General features: G+C 39.4%; 1 protein-coding gene and 1 long non-coding RNA gene across 3 annotated transcripts in view; both read right to left on the bottom strand.

The window, feature by feature from the left end:
- Window positions 1-17,138, bottom strand: part of DPYD (dihydropyrimidine dehydrogenase) — a 780,991-nt gene that overhangs the window by 52,510 nt on the left and 711,343 nt on the right.
- Window positions 3,762-16,027, bottom strand: LOC110260440. The gene is made up of 2 exons (XR_002343742.1): window positions 9,039-16,027; window positions 3,762-8,738 (listed from the first exon to the last, which is right to left on the bottom strand). It is a non-coding gene; the product is annotated as an uncharacterized LOC110260440 (long non-coding RNA).

The following is a 17,138-nucleotide window of genomic DNA, read 5'->3' as shown; positions in this document are numbered from 1 at the left end:
TATTTATTATTTATTTTGCTTTTTAGGGCCACACCCATGGCATATGGAAGTTCCCAGGCTAAGGGTCGAATGGGAGCTGCAGCTGCCGGCCTACACCACAGCCACAGCAACGCAAGCCACAGACGGACGTTGAGCCGTGCCTGTGACCTACACCACAGCTCACAGCAATGCCAGATCCCTAATCCACTGATGGAGGCCAGAGAACCAAGTTCTCAGGGACACCAGCAGGGTTTGTTACCACTGAACCACAACGGGAACTCCTAAAAAGGATTCTTTTAGAATAACCTAACAGGTGAGAAAGAAATAAATCACTTGCTTTTGGAAATAATAAATGATTTTAGGACCTTGTATTAGCAACTTCCCAAGTTAGCTTCTTAGATTAAAAGTGTTCGAAAGAGGATCTATTTTTAAATGATCACCGTTTCCTATCTAAGGTGAGGATGGTTTGTAGGTGAATGGAAACTGAACGTGTATGACTCTGTCTCCTATGTTATATGAATGAATCTCTTTTACAAAAGACTATCTCAACCACATGAGTTCATTTTCCTTAACAAAGCAAAAAAAAGTATCTTAGACATTCTGATTCTCAGAGGAAGTAACTTATTTTATCATAGAAAATAAGTAGATTTGGGCTGAACAGCAGATCATCTACACAGCTACGAAAGAGAAACTGCAGTTTTATTACTTTTTAGTACATATATTTATTGGAACTCTGCTGAATACTAGCATAGGCCTGGGGTTTAAGAGACTCAATTTACTGAATATTCCAGAATAAACCATGATAAGCAATAAATTATTTCCATATATATATATGCTTGGAAATATTTAACTCTGTTTAGTGGAGAAATAATTCATATCATTCCTTTCTTTTGATACCAATAATGGCTTATAAATCTTTTTGAGATTAATAGTACAATGATCAACTTTAGCCTTTCTTCTTGTCTGACTTACCACAGATTCTCTATTTTGGGGATAAAAATGAGTGAAATTCACCATACACGTGAGACTTTTCTTAAAATTGTTCTTTTCCCCCTCATTTGAACAGATGTGTTATTAAGGGGTAAATAGTTGGAGAAACTGACAGGCAGTAGCTATTTCTCCACTTTCAGCACCAGGATTTAGTTTGGGATAGCTTTTCTTTAGATTCTACTATCTACCCATAAATCTGCTAAATTTCCTGAGTAGAACTTCTGGTGGGACTCTTTGACAAACTTGATTCTATCTTAGTAACTGCTGTTATCTTCTGTAGATTATAAAGCATTTGTATGCAAATGTATCGTTGGAAGTTCTGGGTATTAGCAAAACAAGTGCTGCTTTGACTTGCCTCAGGGCCCCTTCCACTTGTCCACACTTAAACTCTAGCCAAAGAAAAGTCCTTTCAACCCCCAAATGCACCCTTGTATCTCATGCCTCTCCATCTAGGCACATGCCTTCCTCTGGGCCTTATATACCTTTCCTCTATTCTTAGTCTGGTGAATCCCTACTATCCCTTGAGCTCTCAGCATTTCCTCTATGAAGCCCTCCTGCTAACACTTACTTCTGTAACACTTGGGATTAACATATTAATAGCATTTACTCCACTACCCTAGTACTGACTTTCTCTTAGGCTAGTTCCTTAGGGCAAGGACTGAATGTAATAGCATTTTTAGCTCAACCTGTCACAAAGCTGTGCTCAAATACATTTGTTGAGTAAATGAAGGGATGAATGCGAGGTAAAAATATCAGCTTTTCTTTACCTTGCTTTCTTTACACGAAGTCCCCACTTCAATTCTTTTTAATCCCTTGGAAATAGTTCCTTGAAATTTTCTCAAATCCTTTGTTTTTCTTTGGGATTTTCCTGCTTTGCTCTGCCTGGACTGTCACTTATTCATTTAACAAACATTTTGGAGTTGTGTTCATGTACAAGGCATTTTATAAGGTTGTGAAAAGAACTCCAAAGAAATCATACTTAAGTATTGTCCTCTACGGGTTTGTAGTCTAATGGAAAAGGGAAGACAAGCATAAAGAACACTATATCAAGGAAGAAAAGAGTGTCATAGAAGGGAAATGACATATTCAGTTGGAGGGATAAGGGAGGGCTTCCTAAATACAACAAGCTCTTAAAGCATGTGCAGACCATATAGAGAAAAGACATCGCAAACGATGAGATAATGCGTACAAAGAAGAAAGAGGAAAACAGAGAGCATGCAAACACAGACCCAAGCCTGACTGGAGCTCAGGAGTTAGGGAAAATTGAAACAATGTTGATGGTATGTTGTGTTTATTTGGAGAATTGAAACAATGTTGTTGGTATGTTGTGTTTATTTTAGATAGTGGAGCTCTTTCAACGCAAGGCTACTGAGTTTGATTTTTGGTAGACAAAAGGGACTATTGAAGTTTATGAGCAGAGTTGTAAATCTCTTTGGCTGGCTGACTCTCGCTTCATCTTCCTACACAATATTTCTGTATCTAATTGTTTTTTCCCTACGAAGCTACAGAAATTCATCTCATCCTGTTCCAGTTACTTTTCCTATTATTTTATGACACAGAAAGCCATTTTTATAAAAAGCCCCACTTGAAGGCTGCTAGAAAGGTCATTGTCAAATCATTTCCCCCCATCTTCATTAAGCTTTATTGCTCACATTAGGTTAAAAATCCCAATAATTAGCCTCTTCTGTAGTTTCCACTGGCATCCTTTCAATTCCAATTTACCTGTTATACATTTTCCTGGTCCTTTTGAGACCTTTGACTCCAATTTTTCCATTTCTGGAGTCATTTCCTTGTCTTACATGTCTCTGTGTTGTTTCTGTTTTTTGAAACACCAACTCATGGCCAAGCTCCCTTGGACATCTTGGATTATGGATAAAGCATATTTAATAGAAGCCATTAACCCTTCCCCCCCATGATGTAATGCATTGTGATAATAAAGCTTACCTCTATTGCTGATCTTGCATGAACCAAGCAAAGAGTAGTTGGTATTAATAAATTCTTAATGAATAAATGGAGAGAATGTTGATTCCTGTTGGAATACATGTTCCTTAGGAACAGGAATTGGTTTTTATATTCTACATCCTCCTTCACTCTCACTGGTACAGACATTCAATAAATGCTAATTAAATGAATATAATTAATATTTTCCCAAAAAATACCTGTGGAAAAATCCCATGAAGTGCAAAAAATAAAAGAATAAATTTTCTCACCTCAAAATACATAGAGCCTCATACATAGTATTTAAAAATAATAGAGAAATGTTCTCTTTAGCTCTCATTTTCTCATGCCTGTCCTATAGCTTTCAATAAAATATAGCCATTGCTGATTTTTTTAAAGCCCAACTCAAAGGCTTCATATCTTTGAACTAAACAAGAGTTCTGGGTTTTTATGACTTGCACAAACAAACAGAAGCTGAATGTGGCTAGAGCTACCCGTGCCTAATATTTTAATTCCATTGTTCAATAATTCCCATTCCTTTGCATTACTTTTGCTTTATTATACTCTTATAATACTCTCAAATATATCTATAAAACTTTACAACCCTTTTCCAATGGCATATGGTGTGTGTTCTGAAGAGAAACATGTTTATGAGCTGAAAGATGGGAAGAAAATGTAAAGTGCTCTTACGGGACTTGGGGAGGGATTGCTGCCTGCCTGTGTGGCAGGAACACTGCAGTATATCAGACTCTTGCACTCTGAATCGGAGCTCTTCTGTTTCCGCAAGGAATAGAAGCCTGGAATGTACTAGGGCAACTTCAATGCTTTTAGGGTTTTTTTTTTTTTTTCTTTTCTTTTTTTTTTTTTGGTTTTTAACTTTTCCTGCTGGAAATTGAAGTCAAATAGCTCCTGAAACAATAATTTACTACACTATAGAATAATATCTTTTAGGAAAGAGAGAAATTTAGGATGTGGACAGAGGTGTGAAACCAAGTACAATTTTATTGTCCTCTCTCATTGGAGCCTACTCAGATTTTGTCAGGCCACAATTAATTCCTTGGAGAACCTGTCCTTCCATAATCATTCTTGTGAGTCTCCAGATCCTTGTGCTAAGAGATTCTCTAGTTCTTAAAATTTCACTTGCTGAGCGTTGGATTCAAATTTTGAGCTGTGTCTTACATAGAGTCCCTGTTCATCTTCCTCTGTCACAATCAGGGGTCGCATCACAGAGACACAGAGTCTAGAAATCTCAGCCTGGTCTCTAAGCGCTCATTTTGCTCCCTAGTTGGCCAACAAGTGTCATCATTTCTCATCTCAATTCTCCCTCCCCACTTCTCCCCTCATCTTCTCTGCTCTTCCTAGTTTCGGGCCTTGACCCTGCCTTATGGCGCCTACTTCAATTAGTAGCTTCCGTCTCTAGCCTTTTCCACTCAATTTACCCTCCAACATCCACTCATAGGGTGACTATTCCTTTAGGAAAGCCTTCAATTGCCCCCTAAATAAACTGCAAACCCCTCCTTCCTGGCTACTAAGTCCCAAGTCATTTGTTCAAAACATCCCCTCAGGCCTCAGCCTAGTTCACCTTTGCAGCCTTACGCCAGTGCGCCAGTGTGCTGCTCCATACACTCTCTCTATCAGCAGCCCTGGAAGCACCCAGGGTCTTCTGCACAGTCCACTCAGCCTTAAACCCTCTTGAACTTCTTTGCCCTGTAAAACACGGCTCCTCTGTCAAACTGTGGCTCAAAAACTCTCTGACACTGACTGTTGTTATTGCGTCTCTACTGCCGCATTTCTGTTCTGCTTTTTGTTAGAGTTTGTAACTTTAATTCCTGTAGCACCCAGTGAGTTGCATCTTCTGGTCTCCTTCAGCACCTCCAATGCGTGCTTTAAGGGGATCCAAAATTATCTTTGCACAAAATACCGGCTCCACTCATGAGGACTGTTCTAGTCTATACCCTGACACTTTTAAATGCCCCAGCCTTTCCTGTAGGTGTTCTATTAACAGGTAAGCTAAGACGGCATGGGTCTGCCTTAGCAGTAGGGGGAAACTTCACTAGAGGCTGGAGAGGGTACAGAGGGTATGCTCATGCTGCCTGCCACTCAGTGATGATCAAATAGAGATTTGAAAATAGAATAGCCAAGGAGAATGGTTTGAAAAATCCTTTTTTCTTTAGATTTTCTAAATTTTATTTATAGGTGCTCTAAATTTAAGTTTCAGAGATCTGCTTGAGATGTAAAAATCTCATCACTGTCAACAGGGAAGGGCAGTATAAAGCGCTACACTATGAAACCTACTACTGCATTTATATCAGAGATGTGGTTCTAGAACACAGTATATTTTTAAGGATGTATTAGACATTTCCTGAGAGATTCCTACCAGAAAAAGCTGTGCTTTGCTTCTCTTGGTTTATACCCGTAGGTCTTATTAATTGCATGTGATTGCTACAATTTGTACATGAGTTGGGCAGCTTAGACCCTTATTTTCAACGTTCTCTTATTAGGGACACAGGGCCACTCATATAGACTTGATTATTAACTCCATTTCTTCTCCATTTTATCTTTCTCACTTTAATGTCTACCCTGATTTTTTTCCTATCATCTTATCTATCCAGCTATTTACACCTCTCTACTTATCCAGTGATTGCTTATTTATGGAAAATCATTGTAAGACATTTTAAATATGAACAGATGAGGAAAAAAATACCCTGGTAATTTCTATTTCATACAAAGTATATAAGATTGCATCTGATGTACAGAAAACATCAAGAATTTCCCGACTGAGCGCAAAGAATTTCGAAGCTCCAAGAAATCCCAGAGAAAAAGGCTATGGGTCCGATGTAATCAGTCACTGGAAGGACCCTAAAGAGGCTTTTGGTCAAAGTTGAACACAATAATATGGTGCTTATCATTATTGACTTTCATGTTTTTACAAGGACTCACACTTCATAACTTTACATACAAAGGTTGAGGCAACATGTACAGTTGTTTTGCCTACTATAATTCTTCTTTATAAAGAGGATCTGAAAGAGAGAGAATGGTACTTTGCATGCATGTAATAATACCCAGGCACCACTACATCAGCTAACTCTGCTAAACAGGAGTCACAGGAAGCACATCGATCTCTCTCTGGTCTCCACCTGAGAAAGGGTAGTGTTGTGGGATGTGCACAACAAGAAGGGCAGGGAGCATGGATTGCTGGTCCCTGCTGTACGTCAGAGCAAGACAACTGAAATACACTGAGAAGGTCAAGAGCAGTGGAAGCTGAAGAGACAACTCTTTGTGTGTGTGTCTGTTCACAGGATCTGAAGACACCTGAGTACAAATGTCAGTCTTCATGACCTGATCACCTATGACTCAATACAGAGGTGAAGTCAAGACGTTCCTACTGAGAAGTTCAAAGCGTAGACTCCTGAAGAATGAGGCTGCAACAAGCCAAGAGATCCAGTTATAACAGGAAGGAAACTGGTGAACACACTTGCCATATTATGCTCAGATGGGTGAGCAGTGAAGAAAGATCATTAACAACGAAATAATTTTAGTTTCTAGGGTTCCCTTATTGTATTTTTTACATATTATTTCATATTTGTTTATTTCCCTTTGCTTAAACGCTTTTTAAAAGTGAAGACATATGGTTGCTGAAGTGCCTACAACATAAAATACATTTGAAAAGATTTCTGTGGCCTTCACAACTACCATGCCGTTGAGAATGAACACAACTAACATTGGGAGGGGCCTGGAGAAGGAAGCTCAGGAAAAAAAATTTAAGATATTAAAAATTTAAAGACAGACACACAAAAATATAATTCCTTCATTATCCTCATCAGACTTTCTAACATCTCAGCATTCTTTAGGTCCATCAGTCAAATCGCTGCTAATGCTTTCATCAACAGGAACATCATGACTGAGGTTAATACTTCAGTGCGAGAGCTGTTACTAATAATAAAAAATTATAATGCTAAGAACTTTTTCCCTTAACTGGTATAGAAAATGCCCCCCCAGATACATAAAATACTCGATCATGTCACTAATCTATTCCACATTCATTCATTTGGCTATAGTACAGTTTGCTAGGATAGGAAATGAAAAAGAAGAAGGAAATCTTTACAGCATAAGAAATATGCAGAGGACAATTTATTCCTATATTTTTCAGTTATAAAGGTAAAGAAAAAAACTGACACAGGGAGAAAAGTAAAAGAAAATACGCACAGATAAGTCCAGCACTCAAAATTTTTCTCCTTCTTAGGGGGATCCCTCTTTCTCCTGTGCAGGTCATCCTGATGGTAAATGACGCAGAGCGTGTTTGCTCATTTTGCATCTTAGCATGTGGAGTGTGCCAGATCACTGTCTAGAAACGGAAATACTCTATTCAATGCTGTGCCATAACTTAATCAATTTCCATGTTGCTTCCAGGTTTTTATAGAAGAGTACTATTTGTTTATTAAATAATGAAATGAACTTGTGTGCACATTTTTTACAAAAAAAGAGTATTCAGAAATATTTCCTTAAAATTAATTCAGTCCTTAGATTACAGGATTTCTTGTCCAAAGAGTTGAAACTATTTCCAAAATCTTCAATGTTTTTGAGATCACCAGTTACAATGAGATACTTGATGTTGTCTTAATATACATAAATGCAATTTTCTGCCTATTTTGCATGTGATATAAAAATGAGACCTGATTTTTCTTTAAATTTTTTTCAAAAACCAATGAGCTTGAAAACGTAATTATTGTACTTTCTTTTGTGAATTGCCTGACTATAAAGGTATAAAGGTACTTTTCTTAAAACTTTAATTTAAACTTTTATTTAAAATAATCAACTCTGCCACATTTATTATACTTGCCCTAAATCTATTGCTAGCCTTTATAATTTGAAAAATCTATCATATACATAGGTTTTTAAATTTATGCAGATAAATCTATAAATTATAATTTACAATTATATAAATAAATATTCTCTAATTGTTGGTATTATCTTTATTTTTAAATTGCTTTTTGATAGTTATAACCTACAGGAATATTGTAGTTAATTTTCTAAGGTTTTTTTTTTAAGTTTATAAAAAAGCTAGTATACCAAGAAATCTATTTGTTAGTATCTTTTTCCTTTCTGTTACTTTTAAAAATTAATTACCTACAGAAGTTTGTTAAATATTCAGGTTTTTTTTGTTTTGTTTTGTTTTGTTTTTTTAAGGCCTGCCGCACCTGAGGCATGTGGAGGTTCCCAGGCAAGGGGTTGAATCAGAGCTGCAGCCGCAGGCCTACACCACAGCCACAGCAACTCAGGATCCAAGCCACATCTGAGACCCACACCACAGTTTACGGCAACACCGGATCCTTAACTCACTGAGTGAGGCCAGGGATGGAACCGTGTCCTCTCGGGTTAGTTAACCACTGAACTACCACGGGAACTCCCTAAATATTCTGTTTTAATTTCTACCTGTTCATTGGTTTGTTTTTATATCTAACTATTTAATCCTTTTGTAATTTGCTTTGGTGTATAGTATGAGATATTTTAGTTTCTTTCTATGTAACTACTACTATACATTATCATATAATACATTTTAATTAAAAAAAATCTTTCCCACCGTTATATGAAACAGAATTCATAGAACTTATTATACATATTGGGTGCTACTTCAAATTTAAAATTATATTCTACGTAAGTAGAGACTGCTAAGGACTAATTACATCGAAAATATATAATAAGTATGGGAAGCGACATTACACTGATAATAACTTCCTTATCTTCTAGGTAATGACTTCTGACCAAACTGGAGCTTTATAGAGTTGGCTCTGGGCTAATCATAAGTTTTCAAGAAATGAGAAGAATATCACCTTCAATTTTTTTTTTTTTTTTGTCTTTTGTCTTTTTGTTGTTGTTGTTGTTGTTGCTATTTCTTGGGCCGCTCCCGCGGCATATGGAGGTTCCCAGGCTAGGGGTCCAATTGGAGCTATAGCCACAGGCCTACACCAGAGCCACAGCAACGCGGGATCCGAGCCGCGTCTGCAACCTACACCACAGATCACGGCAACGCTGGATCGTTAACCCACTGAGCAAGGGCAGGGACCGAACCCGCAACCTCATGGTTCCTAGTTGGATTCGTTAACCACTGCGCCACGACGGGAACTCCTCACCTTCAATTTTTAAACGAAGTTATTATTCTATCTCCAAAATGAAAAAAACCTGTTCCATTAAATCCAAGTATAAATATTTGTTTCCCTTTGGTAAACGATCTGCTTAAAGTAAGACTGCATCTTGTATCATCACATAGCATTGTGAGCATGGATTCTGAAGCCAGACTGGCTCAGTACGATTCTCTGGTCTGCTACCGACAGGCTGGATAATTTGGGGCAAGTTACTTAATCTCTTTCTGCACTACTTTCCTCATACATAGAGTGACAATAAAAAGTGTCATGTCTCCTGCAGTTGTTACAAGGATCAAACAAATATTTATACTCTTTTACCCAGTTTTGGAGGTAAAGGGAAACGGTATTAATAAAGGCTTTCTGGAAAGGGTTGTCATTTGGATACATCTTCAAGTATAAGCAGGTGTTCACTATTCAGATTTTCCATTTGGATACCAGTTATAGGAGGTGGTGGCTGTTGATATAGCACAGAATTGCCTCATACTTTTAGAAAGTTTTGCTTAGCTCTGTCAGGACAAGCAGAATGTAGTTTTTTTCAAAGAAGTCTTAGGCTTAGGGAAGCAGTATGTCCATACTGCCTCTGACACATACCTCCTCTTGGTAGAACTAATCCTGATAGTACTAATCCTTGGTAGTACTCTGGTGTTGAGTGCGTAAGTGATGAAAGACCGATAGAATAATTTACACAAAGGTAAATAGTGGCTAGTGGGTTACTTCTTCTAGGCAGAATCTTACTACATCTTTTTATTTAAAAAGTGTCTCAGAAAGAACTGATATTTTAAAAAATCAGCTTAAAGGGCAGCGTAATCTACCATTTTCCTGGGTTTCTCTAAGCGTTAAGTGTGGTCACCATGAAGCAATAATCCTAAGGTTGATTAGTTTAGCTCTACTCATACATACATCTACAGAGTTGACTTAGCTAATCCTTAGCTTCCATTAGGACTTGATGTGGTATAGGTATTTGAAGGACATTTTTCACATCTCCACAAAACAGCAGTTTTAGGTATGGTACATTACAGCAAGGAATGTTTCTTAAATATGGATCCATGTAACAAAGTTTCGCAGGATTTAGCGGCTGCCAAGAACAAAATGTCTCTTAAGACAGACCGAGACATCCTCTTTCATCAAGCACTGTAAAGCCTATGAGCTTCTTTAGCTTCTTGTCTACCATTAAGTTTAGAGCTAAACTTGGTGTCCTGGTTTGAGAGTACAGCTTATTTTTGGTTTTTGATATAAGTGCTTACTTCCTAAATGATTCCTGATCACTCTTACATTTTTTAAAAATTGTATTGTCTTAAAGATTTTAAATCTGTAAGATGATTTAAAAAGCGTTTAAGTACACGAGTGCAAATATGTATTATCTCTGTTCCTCATCTGACCCTTATTACATGTTGATCTTTAAAAAACGGTGGGGTGATTTTTTTTCCAAGTAAATTCCAAGGTCCTACAGCAGGACAGCATTTCTTGTTTTATGCCTTCTATACCCTTCACTTATAGGTACCCAATGACTAGCATGATTGATTGATAGGTGTCTTTTAAAAGAGGATATCTAGAGAGAATTTTTAATGAGAGATTTTTATTAAAAGATGATGGGTTAACAGCAGAAATATTGAGCTGAGAGAGGCTTTCAGTTACTTTCAAATTACCCCACAATGGACGGTGGTTATTTTCTATATTTAACGGAGAGTATATCCAGGATCATCCTTCTTTAAATCGGAAGTGACTGTGAGAGAGTCCAGTTCCTACATTTCAGAGATTAGAGAAGCAAGACCCAGGGAGTGAGTTTCTATCATTTGCAGAGGTAACAAGACTGGAATTAAGGCTTCTCATTTTCCAGTCGAGCCATCTGAGGCCAATCCATTTACTTACTTTCTGCATCTATACAATAAGAATGACGTGCATAAATATTGAGGTTTGAAATCAAGCATGACCCAATTAGAATCTCCATTCATAAAACTCTAAGCTTTAAAAGTGCTTGGAATCATGACACAAATAACAAAATCCTGAGCGCTTACTGTGCCAGGCCCTGTTAAACTTGTGTCATTATATCATACGACCTCCACAATTACCTTTGACGTAAGTATTATTATTCCCATTTTACAGACGAGAAAATGAGCAGCAGGCCCTAGGCTTAGTTCAAGATTCCGCTGAGCCCTCCCTGACTCATTACTGTACTCATCGCTGTACTGCCTCACGAACCCATAACTACACAGGCTTTCCTTTGTCGATGTGTAGAGATATTTTTCCCAAGTCAGACTGGGCTACGCTAACCTTCCTCTAACAGAATTCTTAATCCCTACCCATTTAGGCCTTTTCCCACTGAACGGGAATTCGCACTCAGCACTGCATGACTAAAAAGTCACAAATAGTGTAGAAATTCAAGAAAAACACCAAGTACTTGGACAAATTGGGGAGGAATAGTCTGATTTTCCCCCCAAATAATGTCAATGCAAAGAAGGTGTGTGATAAGGGGACCTGGGAAGAGTGTGGGAATGCAGGTTTGTGAGAAGAATGGATTCTTTCTTTGTTGATGCCATCTCCCGCACCAGTAAAGGGTAGCGTGCTACACAGTCTTGGTCCAGGAAGAAAAGTTAAAATGGACCGCTAACACCCTAATAGTTAAAAGGCACACAAATCAGAGGAACTCTTAGCTAACAAAGCTCTTCACTCCATAACTGTGAGATTTGCCAAAGGTGATCACCTGTTAATTTTGCCGATGAAGCCTAAGGAATAATATGGCAGGTGCCAAGGAAGTAGTTCAATTTGAACCAGATTTTCTGTTCAGCTATTGGTGTCATGGTACCGTGGAGTGCGTGAGAGACTTGCATGGCCGGGGAATAAAGGGCCATCTGAAAAGGCTGAGAGGGCTGTGTCTTCCCAGAGCTGACTCTCCTGGATGCAGGGTCCCAGCTAATGCCATGCCACACAACCCCACAATGCTTTCAGCACCCTTGGTCATCCCTCTTGGAGAGGCTGAAAACAGTCCTATTGAGTTAGCTTGGGGTTTGATGTGGTTGCTAGATCTTACATCACTGTACAATGGCCGATACTTGGGGTGCTATCAGCCCTTCCAAGTATATCATCTCTCCTGAAGCTTGACCGTTTGCTACATTTTGTAGCGTTAGATTCCAGATGGAAGAGGAGTTTTAAATAACACAAACACTTAATAGAACACCTTTTCCCTAAGCTTTCCTCGTAATGGCATTAACAGGAGAAGACAATTTCTCTCACCACGCTCCTCTGTAGACATTCTGCCTGCTCTGTATCTCTGTCAGTGTCTCCATAACATGCTCTTGGCGCACTTACTTTAGTAGTGCTGGTTTGAGAGCACTGCTTTTTTTAATCCTTGTCACCAAATGTGATATTTTGAGCATCCAAGATATGCTGCAAGCAGGGATAAACTGATTTATATTGAGACTACAATGGCAGAGCATGTAGGATCATCTACCTCTTTATAAAATGAGCCTTTAGGAAATGACTTCATCTTGGGCATGTGTCTGGCTATTTTATACAATTTTTAAAGGTCTAACAGTTCATGCACCAGGCAGCACTCCTTTCACACGCACTGCCTACAAGCAGCGTGGTCTTGGTAGGTGCACATTTTAACCTAAAGGAGGGGCCACCTACATCTTGCCTTTCCCACAAAGAGCCTAATGGCTCCACTAAGTACCCATCCCTGATCCAAGAAGTGAGTGAACCCATGTCTTATTGGCAGAAGAACTCTCCAGAGATTTTTTTTTTCAGCCTCCATCAACCACTTTTCAACCCGGATGAAGGAGGTTAGTGAGGTATGGAACTAAGCACAGATGCAATCTGAACATTCAAGCGGACCCTACTGGTGGATGCTGGCTGCTCACTGAATGTGGCCTGGCTGAAACCTGTTCCTATGTGAGGGTGGCACGTGGAAACTGGGACAGATGGTAGGGTCAGTAATAAGGAACTTGTTTGTCGTTGCCGACTGGAGGCAACTTCTCCTGCCAGCATGACTCCACGCTTTATCCTGGCATTGGTGACCAAGGGGAGACAAACAACGTTGTTCAACAAGCTTTCTGAACGACAGCATATGGCCGGGAATAACTCTGGAGCGCACCACTACATGGTGGTAGTATCACTCCTAAGCAGTAGGGGGCATGGTGAGTTCATCTGGTTAGAAGTTTAAATAGAAGTGACTGAACACAGCAGGCGATATAATCTGGTGAGCTGGTGAGCAATTGTGCGGTGTGCTGCTTCCCAGATTACTTGCTTAATAAACCGCATTCGTTTCATTCTTTCTTGTTTTACTATCGGAAAATATTCATTTGGGTTGGGTTTTCGAGTGATGAAGTGTTGAGAATGTCTGTTGATTTCATGTGGGTGTGTATGTGTGCGTGTGATGTATGAACGAATAAGAGAGAAGTTACTAATGACGCTGGTCCAGAAGCTCAGTTAATTGGGAGTCTCTAGGGGAGTCACTCAAGTTAGTGTCTGCTAATTAAAGCAATGCATTTTCCAGGGATTTAGAAAACCAAGAGCCGGTCTGGCTTTATGACCACTCCTGGGTTATTAGGCAGTAGCAGTGACCAGCTTTCACTGACTCTAGTCACGTGGCTGACTTGGTTAGATGCATGTCACGCTCCCAACAAAAATTTGTGGGCAGTAATACAGTAAAATTCACCATACAATATAATACCAAGGTGATTCCACTTTAACTTTTTTCAGAAATTTGGAAATTTTTGTCATAGAGTTGGTCCTTTTGAAAAAAAGAACTCTGCCACAATTGTGTATTTTTTCTCAAGCTTTGAGGATTCACAAATCTTATTCAAATGTAAGTTAATTTCCTGAGATAGCTTCCAATTAGGAATCCAGAAATTTCATTGGTCCTGCTTTGACCCAGGCCAGCTCTGGTTCATTAGTGCTGAGCAAGTCCTGGGCCTCATATGCTTCTTTCTCATTTCTGATGCTACAGCAGGACCTTCTTAATTACAACTTATCGAGTAAATGGGATTTTTAGGAAACTGCAAAGTATTTTTCATTCTTCTGAGAATGAGTCATAAAAATAAAAATATTTATTCTCAAAGTGGTTTCACAAAATGAATCTTTCTAAGAAAAGTCAAAACATTATGAAAAACCCAATAATGCAACTTCCAGATATGCAACAGAACAAAGAAACAGTGCCAGACCCACTGAATGGGTTTTATGTATGGATTTTAAAAATCTTGGACTTTCAGTACTTCAAACATCTCTCCCTAGAATTTGGATTTAACTCTAATGCCTGACAGTGACCCGCAAAGCTCTGGGATCCACCCAGGGTTTTATCTAAAAGCAAGAAAGGAACTGAGTGGGTTTAAGAGAGAATAGAGACGGTCCTGGCTTTTTCTGAAAGTGCAGCGCCTTCAGGAGACTGTAGTATCTATTTTTTCCTCCAATAATCACGGAATTATGTTTTGTGTTACATGATAAAACTGAACCTAAGTGTGAGCTGAGAGAGGGCCTTAAGTCACACAGGTCTTCAAACAGCTGGCAGGTAGGGAAATTTGTCCTCGGAGTACGTATTACACCTGCAAACACTGTCACTGTAATCCAAACTAGTGTGGAATGGGAAGTGCTACCATGGTCACCTGGCTTCAGACAGGGGAGTACTTTCACTTTCCAGCTCAGTTCTTGGCACATAATGGATCTGGTAATCAGGCTGCACTGTGAAGCTTGGGTGAACAACTGGGCAGAAGGGCACTGAAGGTGGCTAACAGGTTCTTGAGTTAGAAGGGAACCGAGTCAAGTCACGAAGATGGGCAACCTTGCTCCATTCTGCCTGCCCCCCTGACTTTATCATCCTTCTATTCCATCATGTTGCTCCTGGCTCTTCCTTAAGGCTTTTGGACTGGCTGTTTCTTCTCCTTGGAACTCTCCTCATGGGCACCCACGTGGCTTACCCTTCACAACCTTCACCTCTGTGCTCCAGTGGCGCTGTCTCAATGAACAGCAACCTGTGTCCCGACTCCCTTGCCCTGTTCTATTTCTCTGTTTACATAGGCCTGTCTGCTAACATACCATCATTCCTTATCCTTATTGTTCATTTTATGCCCCCTTTCTCGAATATAAGTTCTACAAGAGTAGGACTTATTTTTATTGATGTACCCCAAGTGTCTAGGACAATGTTGGCAATTAACAGGGGTTTTGATAGTTATCTCAGCTGAATGAAGAATGACTTTGGGTGGCCAGAGGTTTCTGTGCCAAGTTAACTTTGCTTTGAAGCAGCACAGTCATTGAGGGCGGGTGACTCCTAGGCCAAGGAGCTGCGGTGCTTATCCACAACCTCCCACCAAAAGCCAGCATCCTGGGTATTCTAAAATCACATGCGGGAACTACTCAGGGGCTCTTGAAGAGATACCTGTATTCCCATATTCACTGCAGAAGTATCCACAATAGCCAAGGCATGAAAACACCTAGTGTCTGCCAATGGGTAAACGGGTAAAGAAGATGCGATAAATGTAGATACACGTACATGTAATAGAATATTATGCAGCCATGAGAAGGAGGGAAATTCTGCCATTTGCAACAAAATAGATGGACCTAGAGGGCATGAGGCCAAGTGCAATAAGCTGGATAAAGAAAAATACTGCATGGTATCACTTACAGATGAACTTTACACAAAAAGGAAAAAGAAAAGTCAGACGTCTAGAGACAGAGGGTAGAGAAGTGGTTGTCAGGAGCTGGGCTGGGGGTGGTGGAGGAAACTGAGAGAAGATGATAGAAGGGTACGCGCACCTTTATAAGATAAAGTCTGACACTGTAATCTATAAATGATGACTACAGTTGATAACACTGTATTGTGTAACATTTGCTAAGAGAGTAAGACCTAAATCATCACGAGTTTTTTGTTTGTGATTTTTTTTTGTTTTTTGTTTTGTTATGTTTTTTGCTTTTTAGGGCCGCACCCAAGGCATATGGAGGTTCTCAGGCTAGGGGTCGGATTGGAGCTACTGCAGCTGGCTACACCAGAGCCACAGCAACGCAGGATTCAAGCCATGTCTGTGACCTACACCACAGCTCACGGCAATGCCAGATCCTTAACCCACTGAGCGAGGCCAGGGATTGAACCTTCATCCTCAGGGATACTAGTCGGATTTGATTCAATTCGTTTCTGCTGCGCCATGACAGGAACTCCACAAAAGTATTTTAAAAAGGTAAATATGTGAGGCAATGCATGTGTTAATTCTATGGTGGGGGAAATCCTCTCACAGTGTATACAAATATTAAATCAACACATTGTACACAATCTTTTGTAAGTTATACCTCAAAAAAGCTGGAAAAAAGAAAAGAAAAAAAAAAAGAACTCCTCAGGGACTCTCAAGTCAAATGGCAGGCCTGAGGGGGCTTTGGGGTCCTCGTTGGCTGCTGGCTTCCGCGGGGTCTACCCGAATAGATTTGGGGGTACTTGCAGTTTCAGAGCATCACTGTATAATGCAGGGAGGATAGGAATTTAGATGCTAATGGAAATTAAAACATATCGAAATAGAATCAATTTCGATGAGATCTTCAAATCCACTTGCACTCAGCGAACCCTGGACTCATTTTTCTCTTTTTGGCAAAAAATCATCATACCTCACACTTAGGAGAAGTAAATCCATTTTCGGTAGGACTCCACTAAGTGCTTCTGCTGTGATGTGGGAAGAACTAACGAGAATTCTGGTGAATGCATTTTGAAGAAAACCACACACCGTCAGGGAGGGAAGAGAATCTAATATCTTCCATACAGTTCTCCACACTCAGAATTACAGATGCACGAACGTCTCCCGTTTTTCTCAAAGACATGAGGAAAGAAAGAGAGGGGGAAAAATGAAAGAGAAAAGAGCCTAGGGATTTTCTCTTCAGCTCTCTTCAAATAGCTCGTTCTCAGGAAAGCAGAACTTCTGTCAGATTTAACGTCCTCTGATTGGTTTAATTTCCCTTCTTCAGGAGAAGACTTAGAATAATACTGCTCTCCTTAAAAAAACCCCAAAACCACTGGACGTAATAATCCTTTTTAAAAATGAAAAGTAGCAGTTTTTCTTCAGCTTTTCTTTTTTGGCTAAACTAAGTTTAATTTATTCCACAAGCTGAGTAATGCCA

Source organism: Sus scrofa, chromosome 4 (genome assembly GCF_000003025.6).
Source record: "Sus scrofa isolate TJ Tabasco breed Duroc chromosome 4, Sscrofa11.1, whole genome shotgun sequence".
In the NCBI taxonomy this organism is placed as follows: Eukaryota; Metazoa; Chordata; class Mammalia; order Artiodactyla; family Suidae; genus Sus; species Sus scrofa.
This window is presented reverse-complemented; position numbering and strand designations above follow the sequence as displayed.